Source organism: Leuresthes tenuis, unplaced genomic scaffold (assembly GCF_036924035.1).
Source record: "Leuresthes tenuis unplaced genomic scaffold, fLeuTen1.0.hap1 SCAF_11, whole genome shotgun sequence".
NCBI classification, from domain to species: Eukaryota; Metazoa; Chordata; class Actinopteri; order Atheriniformes; family Atherinopsidae; genus Leuresthes; species Leuresthes tenuis.
This window is the reverse complement of record NW_027325365.1, coordinates 36,128,644-36,144,089: the sequence shown is the minus strand read 5'-3', so window position 1 is coordinate 36,144,089 and position 15,446 is coordinate 36,128,644. Positions and strand designations below refer to the sequence as shown.

At 45.3% G+C, this 15,446-nt stretch overlaps 1 protein-coding gene across 1 annotated transcript in view; it reads right to left on the bottom strand.

The window, feature by feature from the left end:
- Positions 1-373: 373 nt before the first annotated feature.
- naa15a (N-alpha-acetyltransferase 15, NatA auxiliary subunit a) overlaps positions 374-15,446 on the bottom strand; it is a 290,869-nt gene continuing 275,796 nt past the window's right edge. The window contains exon 21 of the transcript XR_011917833.1: positions 374-383. The gene's annotated coding sequence lies outside the window, so the exon portion shown is untranslated. The remainder of the gene's footprint in view (positions 384-15,446) is intronic.

Sequence of the window (15,446 nt, the reverse complement as noted above, 5' to 3'; positions counted from 1 at the left end):
TGCATTGTACAGTGGGGAAAACACTTGGAAATGTCTGGACAACCCCCTATCTCACTCCCTGGTAATGTCTGAACTTGGGGCAGTTTTTTTTAGCATTATAGCAGGCAATGCAGTCTCGTTTTTTCTGTTTTTTTTGCTGCAAACATAGTTTTTATTGACTACTGTATCCATTGTTGGAACAAATTTGTGTCCCAATGTACTGTTCTTAATTTCAAATCCCGTCTTTGTCTTTTATTCATCAATCTTACGTTGATTCTAGCTTCTTCTACTGACATGCTCTGTCCTGTCTGTGTGTTTTGACACATTGTCTTAGTGCATCTTACCTGAATGGTCACCGTCCCCTCCCCACGGCAGTCTACGTTTTGGGGATATCCCAGCCAATGCTTACCCATTGACTCTGCCCCTGTTATTTCTTCTGTTAACACATAATCATATATATCTGCTTTGACATGCATTACGTGTTTAATTTCCCCATTATCACTATCTATTATCCCTCTGTTAGTGGCTAATGTGGTCATTGCCAAGGCGCATGTGTCTAATGTGTGTCGTGGGGTGGCTGTGTTAGGATTAGTATTGGCCACTACTATAATTTCCCCCGTTGTTAATCCGCAAAGGGTTAACACCATCATGCAGCTAATCTGAATCAGAGGAAAACCAGTCCCGCCCCGGCGTGGGCGGATATGTGAAAGTTTGGTGGTGATGGGTATGCATGTGAAGGGCCATCTGATGAACGTGCCACAATGCTATCAGAACCCTGTGCGTGTTGCAAACGGTGCTCCTCAGTTGCTGGTAGGCTCTCTTGAGGCAACACCTGACTTGCAGGACCACCTGCGTCAGCAAGAGGGTCACTATGCCTATCAGGCGTATCGGCAGCATGAGAATGCTCTGATTCACTGGACTGCAGTCTGTGCCGACTGCGGGCGGACAAACGGGCTGACCTCCTCTGTCCATGCGGGGACAGTGATTCAGAACTTGAGGAGGCCAGTGACGGACTGGAACTGGTGTCCTGAGGGAGGCTGTGCGCCGCCCTTTCAGCATGCACAGACCCCGACGGTTCTGGAAAGTGTCCAGGTGGGTCTTGTGGTCTATGGCGGGTGCAGTGATTCTTATGGAACCAGAAGGGCTTACCTTCTACCTTCAAGGCAGTGGGAGTAGTAAGCACGACCTTAAAGGGTCCCTCCCTACGTGGTTCGTTCCACTGACGCCTAAACACCCGTATGATGGACGTCTCGAACGTCAACTGGAATGTGCATCTAGTCTTTGCCGTGGGCTTCTTTTACCTGTTGAAACACAAGTCTGTGGATTTGAGTTAATGCACGCAGATAATCACCCAACTCACGTTCCAGTTGCGCAATGGCTGGCCCCTCCAGTGGTCCTCTAGTTTGTGGGAGAGGCACGGGACGCCCTGTAAGCATCTCATGAGGAGTTAGATGGGTTAGTCGATTAGTTTGGGAACGCATTGCCATCAACGCCAGGGGTAGTGCATCTACCCATGTCAGTTTGCCTTTGCAATCAGCGATGATCTTAGCCATTTTGGTTTTCAAGATACCATTAGCTCGCTCCACAGAAGCCTGAGACTGTGGGTGATAAACACATCCGTACTTCTGCTTTATACCTAAGATTTTGAACATTTCCTGTATCACCTGTGAAACAAAATGTGGACCATTATCAGATGATATAGTATCTGGCATCCCAAACCTGGGAAACGCCTCTCTACACAGAAACTTTGCTGCAGCCTTGTGATCAGCTTTGGAGGTGGGGCAGGCCTCAATCCACCTGCTGAACCTGCAAACAACAACCAGCATGTATCTTTTACCTTGTACCCGATCGATCATGTCCACATAATCCATAACCAGATGTCGAAAAGGACCATCTGGCATGGCAATGTGAGCTAAAGGCTGGGTGAACATTTTACGGACATTGTACTTTGGACAGTGAGGACACATAGCAAGTTCTCTATCAACCATTGGTGTCATGTACGGCAACCACCACACAGCTTGCAGTTTTCTGATAACTTGGGCCCTAGAACAATGATCAGGCTCATGCATCTTTTTAATAGCAATAGGCAGCAGAGACAGTGGCAAAACAAAGTGCCCGCGGTAACCCTGCCACAGCCCCGGATGGGGGTGTGCTGTCCGAACAGAACCCCTTTGAACCCACAGGTGTTTTTCTGCCTCCGAGACCTTGTTTTGTGCTTCTATCAATGATGCCAGGTTTGTTATGGGTGCACAATCTTCTTCAAACAATATTGGTCCCTGCACTACCTGGCCAGTCGCTTCTTTGGCTGCTTCATCTGCCACATTGTTCCCTACCGCAATGGGTGATTTGTTGTTTTGATGCACTGCACATTTGACTGTGGCTAATGAGGTTGGAAGTTGCACAGCCCGTATTAGTTCGATTACTGCTTGTCCATGTGCCACAGGGGTGCCATCAGTACGCACAAACCCTCTTTGTTTCCAGATACTTGTGTTTATATGGCACACTCCATAGCCATAACCACTATCAGTGTAAATTGTTGCCCTTTTGTTAGCTGCTAATTTACATGCTGCTGTCAGTGCTTTAATTTCAGCTAATTGGGCAGAACGAGGCTGGTCCAAATTTACTGATAGTATTTTGGTGTAGGTGCCATCTGGATTAAGTTGGACTATTCCATATCCAGCCTTGTTCCTCGTCTCGCCCCTGACACATGAGCCATCAACGAACAAGGTCAGGTCGGACAGGATCTCATAACCTGTTCGTGGAGCTTGGGTTATCACAAAGCGTGGGATTGTGAGCATTGCATGCAGTTGATGTGAAGTATACAAAGATATTGGATGGCCCATAGTGATTACAGAAGCCTTTTTATATGCAAAAGCGGCCGCTGCTAGCCCCTGGTAACAGGGTGGCAGCCCTTCCTCCACACTATCTAACTTCGTACTGTAATACGAAATTGGTTGTTTACCTGTTGGGGTTTCTTGCATCAACACTGCGCATGCATACCCTTGCCTTTCTGCCACATATAGATGGAATGGTTGCTGTAGTCTGGATTGGCTAGAGCTGGGGCAGTCTGGAGATCTTTTTTCAGCAGCTGGAATGCCCCTTCTGCCTCGTCAGTCCATTGTAGTTGGGTCGACTGTTGTCCTTGTCCTGCTGCACGGATTAAAGCTCTTAATGGGGCTGTTTTGAGAGCGTAATCAGAAATCCAGGGCCTGCTGTAACCTGCCATACCAAGAAAAGATAACATGTGACCAACAGTTTGAGGTTTCAGCGTTTTAATGACGGCTTCAAGCTGGGACAGTGCAATTTGTCTTTTGTCACCATTTAGCTGTCTGCCCAAATATTCTACTGTTGTTGAACTGCAGTTTTTTCTTACTTACTTTGTGTCCTCCTTCCGCCAGAGCCATCAATACAGTGATAGAATCTTTCTCACACTGTTCCTTTGAGTCAGAGCAAATCAAAATATCATCCACATACATTAAGGTGGTGGATTGTATGTACAAGTGACTGAGATCATTTGCAAGAACGCGATTGAAGATGGAGGGAAAGTGTACAAACCCTTGTGGCAAGCGAGTGTATGTTTATGTTGGCCCTTCTACGTGAAGGCAAACAAATGTTGAGAGTCTGGATGCACTGGTACACTGAAAAATGCTGAGCACAGATCTATCACCGTGAACCATTTTGTGCCTGTTGGTATGTTGGACAATGTGTGTGGATCAGGCACGATGGGCACTTCTTCGGCGACAATAGCATTAACTAGCCTTAAATCATGCACTAGTCTGTATTCATCACCATTTGGTTTTTTTATGGGAAAGATGGGGGTATTGCATGCATCTGTTTTTACTAGGACCCCTGCCTCCACTAATCCTGTTATGATGGGATTTATACCTTCTATGGCATCCTGTCTAAGGGGATGTTACTTTTGGTACGGCAATCTAATGCCTGGTTTTAAGTGGAACCGTTGTGGTTCAGCCGATTTTACTAACCCTACATCTGTCTTGTGTTGGGACCATACTTGTGATGGGGCCTGTTCTAATAGTGTTAAGTGTTCTTCAGTTGTCAACATGAGCCCAACTCTCTCCCTAGATACTTTAACCCTCTCTGCTATTACCTCATCTGCATGTGTGAACGTGATTTTGAAAAATAGTCCATCTGTGGAGACACTAACTTGGTGGGAGTCCAATCTTTGACTTGTCTGGCAGCTTGAACCATGGGGCCCAAGTCATGCGATTCATACTTGTCAGCAATCAAGAGTGACGTGAGGTGAGGTGAGGAGTTGGGGACTTGGAACCAGTATCTGACATCCTTTTCTGCTAATTTTACAGCTGTAGCTGCTCCTTGAGGTCCTACTATGATGTCTTCGTACTGGATAATCATCGCTTTGTTGTTAATGTTTTCATCCCAACTTTTCTCAAAGTCCTCATGAACTTGGTCTCTGTCATAAAGCATGGTACAGTGGAGTGGGAGTGTCGGCTCTTCAGCCATGTTATAGTGATTCATTACCAGTGGTCTCCATGCTTCCCATTCATGACGAAGGAAAGAGTCAGGTGTTGTCAGCTTCATCCAGAATACTCTCTGGGTCATTGGTTGATATCTGTGGAGATCCTGTAGGAGTTGTTAATGGCATCATAGGAACAGACATGTTATCAGATTGGTCGTCTGTCACATCAAAATAGATACCATCTGGTGTACATTTGATTTTTGCATTAAGTTGGCACACCACATCTCTTCCCAGGAGATTAATTGGTGTATCTGCTGAATATAAAAAGGAAGAATACATTTTCTTGTCTCCTATTTTCAACGGAACCGGCTCAGTCATTATTATAGTATTATTTGCGTTTTCCCAGAGAAACCTACTGTTCGAATCTTTGAAGCTGAGAGGGGAAGCCTGGCTCCGTCTTTTCCTATACAGGAGTAGGTGGCTCCTGTGTCTATCATGAACTGATGATGATGGTTGTATACAGTCACATCTATTGTGGGCTCAGTATATGGGCGTTGTGTTAATATGGGTAAAATCACCTCCCCTTCAGGTTTCTCTGGGCCCCCCTATTGCCAATACGCTGCTGGACCCGTCCACAGTCCACTACTCTGAGAATCAGGACCTGTTCCAGGGTTTGGGGGTCCTGATCCAGGATGTTGGGACCCCGGCCATGGATTGATCGGGCACTCCCTCTGCATGTGTCCCGTCTGTCCGTATCCCCAGTACTGCAGTCTCGATTGGAATTGTGGTGCTGTTGAGGCTGCCTGTGGCAGTGGTTGATATTGCCCGGGTGGGGGTCCCCTAGGTGGTCCTTGGGGCCTCTTCCATCTTCCCCGTATGGGTGGGCCACCACGTCCTCTTCCTGCTGCAGGCTGCTGGATGCCTCCCCCTTGGTTGAGATGCACATGGATTGGAGGGATCTGCTGAGTCTGGAGTTGGCCTGTAGATGGCGCTGTGGGACAAACATTAGGCACAGCAGATGTTTGCTGAACATGAGGTGGTGACATTGTGGGCATGATTATGGGTACCTGCGTTACCCCTCCTTCTGCTGGTCCTCCCTCCTCTAGAGCGGCCACACTTACAGCTGCTTGAGGCTTAGGTCTCTCTCATTCCTTTTTCTGCTTTGCCAGTTCACTTATTTGCAGCTGAGTTAGCTTATTAGCCAGCATCTTACTCTGATCATCAAGGGCCTGCTTCTCAGCCCTATGTGCATTCACATAGTGGATTATATGCTCAGAGAAAACCGGCCAGTCCATTTTCATCAACCCCACCACCGCATTTAATTTAATTTGTACTTCTTTTGGCATGGCGTTTTTCACATACAACATGAACAGAGCTTTTGTTGACTCATTGCTATCCCATTCACTCCCAGTCTCAGCCCTCCACTTTCTGTGATAGTTGTGCAAAAACTGTGAGGGGCTGTCACTGTCCTTCAAACATTCTTTTTCCAGTTTATCTGCATCCATGCGTGAGGGGTACTTATCTCTCAGGGCCTGCCACACACTTGTCCGTATCAGGTCGAAGGGTACCTCATCGTGGTGGTGTGTAGTCGTCACCCCAGGGTATCCAGCCATCCTGAATATTTCTGTGGTAGCCGTCTGCCCCGCTGTCTTTACTAGCAGTGCCTTGATGTCGCCACTTGCCAGCTTAATTCCTCCGGTGATTTCTTCGAGCTTCTCGATCCATTTGTCGGCTCCATCTGTCAAAGGAGTTAATTTACTTGCAAGTGTTATCATATCCATAAGTGACAAAGGTACATACCGGAAGTTGTTCCTGGGTCCAGAGGGTAGCTTTTGTCGTGAGTTCTTCTGATGTGGAACTTTCCTCACCTCTCGATTGCGAAGCATCATCACATCCCCCCTCTTTCCTTTCTCCATCTGTATGTTAAGATCATAGGTTGCCTCGGGCTTGGCCTTAGTGTGTAGGAGTGGTGTATACTCACTCTCGCCCTGGTGCTGCTGATAGTCCAGGCTTACATGTCCTTCTCCGTGTTCCTCGTCATCCAGCTCTTTGTCATCCTTTATTGAGCCTTCTTTTAGTTCATCTGAGAATCCATCTGACAACCTTTCTTCTTCACTCTTATTGTCCCCATCATCATCACTATCAATCGAAAGTTCTGATTCCTCTTCCCCTTTCTGGCCTCCCGACGTTTTTGACGGTAACAGAGATGTGTATCGTTTACTAGACTCCTCCAATTGCTTAAGCAATTGTTGCTCTTTTTTTCTATTTTGTTTATTCTCTCCTAACTCTTTCCACTGTCACTCCTAGATTCTGTTCTCCCACGTGCTCTCTTAGGTGTTTCTTCATGTGTTGCTTTCTTACGTGTTTTCTCATCTGCGTGTGGACGAAATGGCGAGGCCCATGCTTCCCTCTGTCCGTCATATGACTCATCATCTGTCTCTTCCTTTTCCTCATTTACTACAATCTTTATCCTTCCCGTAATTACTCCTCCCACTTTATTCTGTTCCTGTACTACAAATTGTCCTGCTCTACTAGGGTTGTAAGGTGGTGGTCTGGGGTCTGTGTTTTTATTCATCATGGAGTTTCCGTTGGCTTCTAATCTGAAATACTGCAGGATGTCTCTCTGCTCAGCATTCCTCTGTTTTTTCTTCATGTGTGTTACATCATACTTTTTGTTTTTATTTCTTAACTCTTCCTCCACTTCATCACAGCACCTAGGATCAAAGCTGCCTTCGAGAGGCCATTGATTTTTACCGGATGTTATCCTGTGCCAACTCCTCATGCATTGGTGAATTTTACGCCTGTTTGTTGGATGGGTGACAATGATTAATTTTGCAGGCGTTATTTCTTTTGTCTGTTTACTTTTGTTGGCTCCCATGTTCTATGGCAGTTCACAGCGACCCTCGGGGTAGTGTGGTCACTTATTAATTTTTCCTTTAACACCTGCCCCCCTTTTTCCTCACTGCCCCTACTCTAATGAATGCAGAACCGATATCTCTACTTTGGTATTTTCCAATTTTTTGTTACCTTACTAATAATTATTTTACTTACTTTATGCCTGTTATTTATATTTTAGAGATAATATCACTTATTGTGTGTTAATCGTTATATTTTAACAACGTTTCTAGTGACCATATCTTATTTATTTTATGCAAGTGCACTATGCTTTCAACACAGACACATTTTATCAATATTATATGCCTTACTTTCACTTTTAACGATTATTCCGATTATACTTTAACTTTTTTGTTAATTAATTACACATTAACGACAACATAGATATATTTTACAACACTTTTTAAAGAAAACAATCCTTTTTGTTAACTGTTAGTCTCTTCCTTTACAGTTATTAGTTTCTTTTGTACTTTCTGTACTTATACTGCTTCCTACACTATCCTTTCCCTGCCTAGGACCACCCATCAAAAAGGCACGGTGGTTGACGTCTCCTCAGGCGGTATTTTATCCTTATGCTTAACCTTAACACTTTAGTCACCAATACAATTACTTCATCAATAAACATAGAAAAACACGATTACCTCACAAAGTTTCAACTCTACCTATTGTTGCTCTCGTTACTGACTTAATGTATGACTCTCCCCCCAGCTAGTGCTGGCTGTCTGATTAAACCTTCCTTCTTCACCCTTCATATACCTTACCAGCACATAACTTACAACTCCAAGACCTGTAAATGACATAACAGCCCACAGGCAAATCAATAGGTTGAATATGCATTTTTCAATCTTATCCATCCCACATTTATCATACTTTCACACAATCATTCACACGTGGACCCGATCACCAGCTGTTACTGCTCATATACACATTCAATGTTACTAGGTTGTTTAGGATAGTTTATCAGTACCTTCTGACCACTGGAGCTAGGTGGAGGCTGGATCCCCATAAATTTGGAAAAAAGGAATTGGTATCTCACCCCTTCTTGGTGGATATGTGGGCCCTTGGGGTTCCTGGCCTCCAACCAGCGCCCGTGGCCGTCCGGTCTCGTCACTTCCTCCTGAGAAGCTGGCTTGCAAATTGTTGTGACTTTCTGTGTACGTTCAATTTACCTAATATGCTATACTCAGTAGTTAAAGATGAGAAGTCACGAAGAATCAAAGATGAGAAAGATTCAGCTGGTTCGCGGTCCAATGATGGTTTATTGCAGAGTTACAATATAATCATACATGAGAAGTAGCCCAGGCTAAGTCTGAAGTCTCTTCTGAAAGTTTCCATCTTTTATACAATTTGGGGCCTGAGGCTGCTCCTCCCCGGGCCCCTCCTTTCATATGGCATATTTTCCCCATCCTTCCACCATTATGTCTTATTTATTCATTTTACCCGAGGCTTCTTTAAAAACCCATTTATTCATATAATAGTCCCTCCTCCTACTCCTGACTTTTCCCCTACATCCAGATCTCCTTTGATCATCTTTGGCTGCAATTAGCGTGGAGACCATACATTATAGTCCCAACTACAAGACAAAGATTGTGTCTGGCTTTGTAAGGCCCTTCATGGACATGGCGCCCCATTGTCGCACATGCATTCATTAATGATAGACTCAGAGCTACACATTGGTGTTTTCCATAGTATTACATTCAGGGATTGTTAGACATCCTGATAGCCAGACACTACAGACCTTGGAAACGGTTCAGTCCTTGACAAAAAGGATTGGAGACAGTCCTGTGTCCAGTTAAGGTCTAGTCTGTCTTGTAAAGCCTTTGTGCACACTGGAGTAAGGATTTTGGTTGCTTCTTCTGGGCTTGGTGGAGTTAGTGCTCCATGTGGACTCTTAGCCATACACTCACCTTGGCTTGGTCAGCTGTGGAGTGTCCACGCAGGCTTTGTGTTGTTTCTGCAAGAGAGACAGAGAGGGATCGGGGCCACTATCAGACCATGCTGATCCTGAAGGCTGTGAGAGCAAATTGAGCAGGGTTTAGCAGGTCTTTTTTTTTTTTTTTTTTTGTTGCTGAAAGACGGGAAGTGGCTGCAGGAGAAGGAGCTGTGTGACCTCTGGCCTCAGAGGTGCTATTCAGTGACCATTCACATTGCAGTTCTACTATTTAGTTAAACAGTTTTCAAGAGAGTTGAAATAGTGGATTTAATGAAGTTTCAGGCTTGGCATAATGGCAACAGACTCTGACTGGACCTTGTACAGCTGTGATATGTGTCTTCAGGGTGCTGCTCTGTGTCTGTGTGTGTGTTTGGGTGTGTATGTGACTTTTTGTTTCAGTGTATCACCTCTTCCATTCTCTCAGCACTGGCTTCAATGCACTTATTTACTTATCAGTGAGTGCAAAAAGGAGTAACAATCATAGAGGAGTGAGAGGAGGGGAGTGCAGATCCACGGAAGCATGAAATAACCTAATATTGTTACTAAATCACACAAACAAATTCAAGTTAGGATTCTCAAACTCAAACTTCTTGTATATCATACCTACACCTCTCATTTTCTGTTTCTTTGTCCTGACTCATCCATCTATTGTTACACTCTCACCTCTCTCCTCCTCGTCTTTGACTCTTTCATTCTCCCCTCTCAAGTCCACTAAATGTCTCTCCCTCTTTAGGATGCCCTCTGCCTCCTCCTATCTTTCTCTCGTTACCATTTTATAGGCTTGTTAGTTCCACTTGAAATGCCAAATGACAAACAATCTAAACCCAGTGAGCCGCTACGTTGCTACCCTCGTAGAGCTGCAGAGTCTAAACAAACAGCCTATGAGCTGAAACACTAACACAGTCTGCCCCCACCGTCCCACCATAAATCTTTGTCTAGGAGTTGGACACATATGAGCTGTGTAAAGACAATCACAAAGCTATTTTTTGTGTTTATGTGTGAGTCTCTAAATTCAAAGTAATGCGCAGAGTTAGACTAGCACCTCTTGCAGCAGTACATTCTACCTTTAATGTTCAACTTTGATTGGGAGTTTATTTCTGAAATTTATTAGCAACATTTTAAGAAAATATATTTTTACATTAGGCTTTCGGGATGTCTTCCTCAGTCCTTCAAGTTCCCTGTTACATACATCTAGTTAGTGATTTTGTGATTGTAGTGTGTGCAAAGCTGCCATCAAAGGAAAAGGTTAGTACATTAGTCAGTATGTGAATGTTTCATAGAGATCATATGCAGTAGTAAGTACTTTAGTAGGTAAAGTTTTTTTTAATGTAACATAAAAACATGAAACAACTTAGCTTCAACAAATGCATGTAGTGCTGATCCTTTGTCAAACATCTGTTCCTGTGTTTCTCTAAAAGCTCTCATTGTCTGTGAGTGACTGCTGCATGCTACAATCAGAGCCATCGCCACCCTGTGTGAGTCTCAGATGGAAGTGTGTGTTTGTTTTCTGTGGTGAAGGGGGAAGGAGGGGGCACAGGGTGAACAAACATGTCCTTTTGAATCAGTGGCTGCAGAGCTAATATTGACCAGCAGTGTGCTCAGCAACATGCAGCAGTTCAAATTAAGCACAGTAGCGACTGTCGCGCAGCACGAAGAGCCAGTGACACACCTTATCACCTGGGTAAATTAGCCTCCGTCTGTCAGAATATCACCCACACAGCACAGCATGAGAAAAAGAGGGGGCAGATGAGGATAAACACAAGCTCCACAAATACAGCTGCAGCTGTGTGCGGGATGCATCTGAGGGTCTGGCTTGTGTTTCATTTAAAAATAAGAATGAAAGAAGGAATTATTCTGTCAGATGTGTCCTAAGCACTTACTAAGGACTTTCTGTTAGTGTTTTGACCAGGGTAATTATACAGCAAGAATCCATAACAAAGTAAGAATTAAATATTTCTACCTCACTGGTTATTGCACCATAACAAGGATCTTTGCTTGTAAACAGAAAAGAAGTCACTTGTGATAATACTTCATCTATCCAACATACTGTCACGATCTGTATTCTGTTTTTCCTGTCCTTTAAGTTTCTAGTCATTTTGTGATTTAATAATTTAGTCTTTTGTTTCTATGTTCTTAATTACATTATTCATGCTTTCAGTCCTATGTTTGGCTCTGGGGGGTATTCCAGAAAGGAGGTTCAACAAACTCTGAATCTATCCCTGAACTCTGAGTTGACTTCCTCTGAGATGGCAAACTCTGAGTATCCGGTTCCAGAACAGCTGATCTGCGTTAGTTCAATCAACTCTGAGTATGTTCACCATGAAAACAGAAAATAAAAGTTATTTCACTGCAATGGAGTTGGAGGTCCTTTTGCAGACTTACGGCAATTATGAGCAGTATTTCACCGCAAATACAATACAGCTGCAGCAGCAAAGGAGAGAGAGACGGCATGGGAAAAAAATTGCTGCCAGAGTCAACGCGTAAGTTTGAATGTACTATTCCATTGACGTTACATTACCACCTCTGACAGAAGCTGAGGAGCTGGCCCTCAGCCAAAACAGTGGTCACCCAGTGGCTGAAGCTCATCCAAGCCTGTCACCCCCCAGTACACAAGTGCCTACATCAGATGCAAGTATACACTTATGTCTTATGTATGGAGGAGGAGGATGATGATGGTGATGATGAGGAAGAAGATTTTTTTGATTTTTAACAACACTTTATTTACACTTTGTATCAAAACATATCACACAATTTACTTAATAATAAAAGGATTAGTCAATTAGTTCAGAAAAGGTGCAAATTGCAGTTCTTCTTCAGCCACCTGGCATAAAATCCCCTCATGAGCCCAGTGATGTGTAAATTCAACTATGTTGCCGGTGACTCTGTGAAAGCAAAACTCCAACCTCAGTCTGGCTTTAAGGTTGTCCCTCCACAGAGTCACAGCATCCAGGGTCGATCCTCCCTGCAGTTTGTCCCTGCGGGTCAGATAAATGGACAGTTTGGCTTCTCCTACAAGAAAATTTAAGAGTTGACACTTTTGTTCTTTAGTCTTTTTGTATCTGACACCACAAATAAAACCAGAGACAGTAAAAGTAGCACCAAATAGGTTAAAAACACCAGTTAAAACTATAAAAAAAACTCTGCTAACCTATCGCACTCATGAAAAATGTTTTCGGGCAAACCACAGAAAGGGCACTCGTTTAAAACACTGAGTAAAAACAGATAAATAGGCATTTGTGGCTATGGCACCATGTAAAATCCTCCACTGGAGATCTCCAGTTCTCTTTTTTATTGGAGGTTTGTATAGAGTTCTCCATTGTGGGCTCAGTCCACTCAGCCTGTCTGTCCACACACTTTCAGCTCTATTGCACAGTTTTTTCTTGTGGAAGTTCTTCACACAGTTCATGTACAGCGTCCTTTTATCAGCCTTGTGCAGGCTTAGCTTGTCCTCTCCGCAGACTTTCAGCATCGGGCCGCTGAGCTCTGTGAATGTTGGTTCCAGGTCTATCTCTGGGTACTGGTCTGTGGCGTCGGGTTCGGCCTCTCCTCTGCCGTACCTGAGGAGGAGGTCTTTCTCTGTCTCTGTCAGCCTCTTCCTCCATAGCTCCAGGCTCCTCTCCATCAGGCGGACAGAGCGCACCCCCAGAGTTGAGCCCAGCGCCCGGCCGCCAGTCAGTGCAGGTCCTGCCGCATCCCCCAGCCGCTCCAGACAGACGACCTTTGACCTGCACAGCGCCCCCGCCAGCCCAGGCACGATGCTGCAAGACACATCTAGCCTGGCACCACATATTAAAGGCTCTTTTAACAACCAGTACAGAGAGTCACGCTTCCCGCTCACGTTATGTTTAAACATCGCCCATGATTTAAAACTACTCTGATAAAAAGGAGGCAACCCACTTACTTTTAGAGAATTAAAATCAGTTAAAAACAGAGCAGCATCCAGCCCCAGGTTGTTGACACGCCTGAGTATGCAGCTGGCCACATCCCGCCACACCAGATCTTCAGGTCCAGTCAGATACCTCTGAATGAACTGGAGCCTGAAGGTGGCTGTCCTGCTAGCCAGGTGGACCAGGCCCTGGCCCCCCTCATCTCTGGATAAAATCAACACACACTGTGGTACCCAATGAAACCTATCCCAAAAGAAACTAACCATCTTTGCCTGGATCTCCGCAACGAGGCCCGATGGAGGGTCCAGGCAGGTCAACCTGTGCCACAATAAAGAGGCCACCAGGTTATTCAGGACCAGCACCCTGCCTCTGAAGGACATTTTGCCATGGAGCCATTTCCACTTGGCCAGCTTGCTGTCAACCATTGTGTTGATGTTGTCCCAGTTTTTCTTTTTGAAGTCGTTGTTGCCTAGATAAATAACAAGGTATTTTAAACCTTCTGTTTTCCATGCTAGGCTTTGAGGGAGAACTGGGAGGCCTTCACGCCACTCGCCAACAGCCAGGGCCTCGCTCTTCCTCCAGTTCACCCTCGCAGCCGACACAACAGAAAATTTCCCAACAACAGAGTTTAAAATGTTCACATCCTGTTGGTCCTTGATAAAAACAACAACATAGTCGGCATAAGCAGATAAAACAACACGGCTGTTAAAAACAGGTAAAAGCAGGCCTTGAACAGATGATCTTATCTTTTGTAGGAGGGGTTCCAGGGAGAGTGCATAGAGCATCCCAGACAGTGCACAGCCCTGCCGGACGCCTCTATGCACCCTAAAAGGAGCACACAAGCCACCATTAAACTTCAGCACACTGTCATTGTCCCTGTACAACACTTTGATCTTGGCTATAAGACCTGCGCTGAACCCAAACCTCTCCATGACCTTCCAGAGGAAGCTGTGTTCAACGCGGTCAAAAGCCTTTTCTTGATCTAGTGAGATCAATCCAGTGTTTATGCCTAATGAACTGGAGACCTCCAAAACATCCCGAATAAGGTAGATATTATCCACCATAGACCTGCCGGGTACACAGTACGTCTGGTCCCGGTGGAGAGTCTGCTCCATGGCTCCTCTCAGCCTGTTGGCCAAGACCTTGGACAGAATCTTATAGTCCGTGCAGAGGAGAGAGACAGGACGCCAGTTTTTGATGTCTTGTAGGCAGCCGGTTTTCGGTAAGAGGGTGACTACCGCTCTCCGACAGGACAGCGGCAGTGACCCAGACACCAGGCTTTCCTCAAAGACATCCAGGATGTCTTGGGCCATGATGTCCCAGAAAGCCTTATAGAACTCCACAGTGAGTCCGTCTATACCCGGAGCCCTTTGCCCCTGCATGCTCTGCAGCGCGGCGTGCAGCTCCTGTGGGGTCAGTGGCTTGTCGAGCTGCGAGTTAACTTCTTCAGACAGCTGAGGAAGCCCACCACAGACTTCCTCCATCAGCTCCTCGTCCTCCTTGTGCTCACTCTTGAACAGCAAGGTGAAGAACTCCACAGCTCTTTTCCTTATAAGACCCGGCTCTGTCAGCTCCTGTCCTGTCTCCGAGAGCAGAGAGTGGATCTGTCTCTTCTGCCCTCATCTCTTCTCCAGTGCGAAGAAGTAGCTCGATGGAGCATCCATCTCCCTGATGTCTTGTACCCGGGACCGGACCAGTGCACCCTGTACTTTAGTGTCCAGCAGGTCGGCCAACGCCGTCTTTTTTGACTTGAGGATTTCAATATATCCTCGATCTCCTGTGGACTCGCTCTCACACTCGAGATCCACAATATCAGTCTCCAGATCTTTGATAGATCTGTGAATGTCACGTGTGACATTGAGCGTGTGCTGTTGACAAAGAAGTCTAATCTGCACCTTTCCATGGTCCCACCACTGCCTCAGACTGACATATTCACTTTTCCTCTGTCTAAAATCATTCCGGTAAAAGTTTAAAACCTCCCTGAAAGATTTATCAACAGTTAAAACAGAGTTAAAATGCCAATATGCGCTTTTGGGTAAAATATTCCTAATAAAAGCGCTACATAAAACCAGAGAGTGATCAGTAAAACCAACCGGTAAAATTTTACACATCCTGACGACACTGACTCTGTGTTTAAAAGCATAAAAGCGATCAAGTCTGGCCGAGGAGATTCTGTTTTCGCTAACGTGGGACCATGTGTACAGTCTGCAGCTTGCGTGCATCCTTCTCCACACGTCCACCAGGCCATGGGAGGAGACCAGCTGCCTCAAGGCATGCTGGGATGCTGGATGAGGCTCTGCGTGGTTGCGGTCGA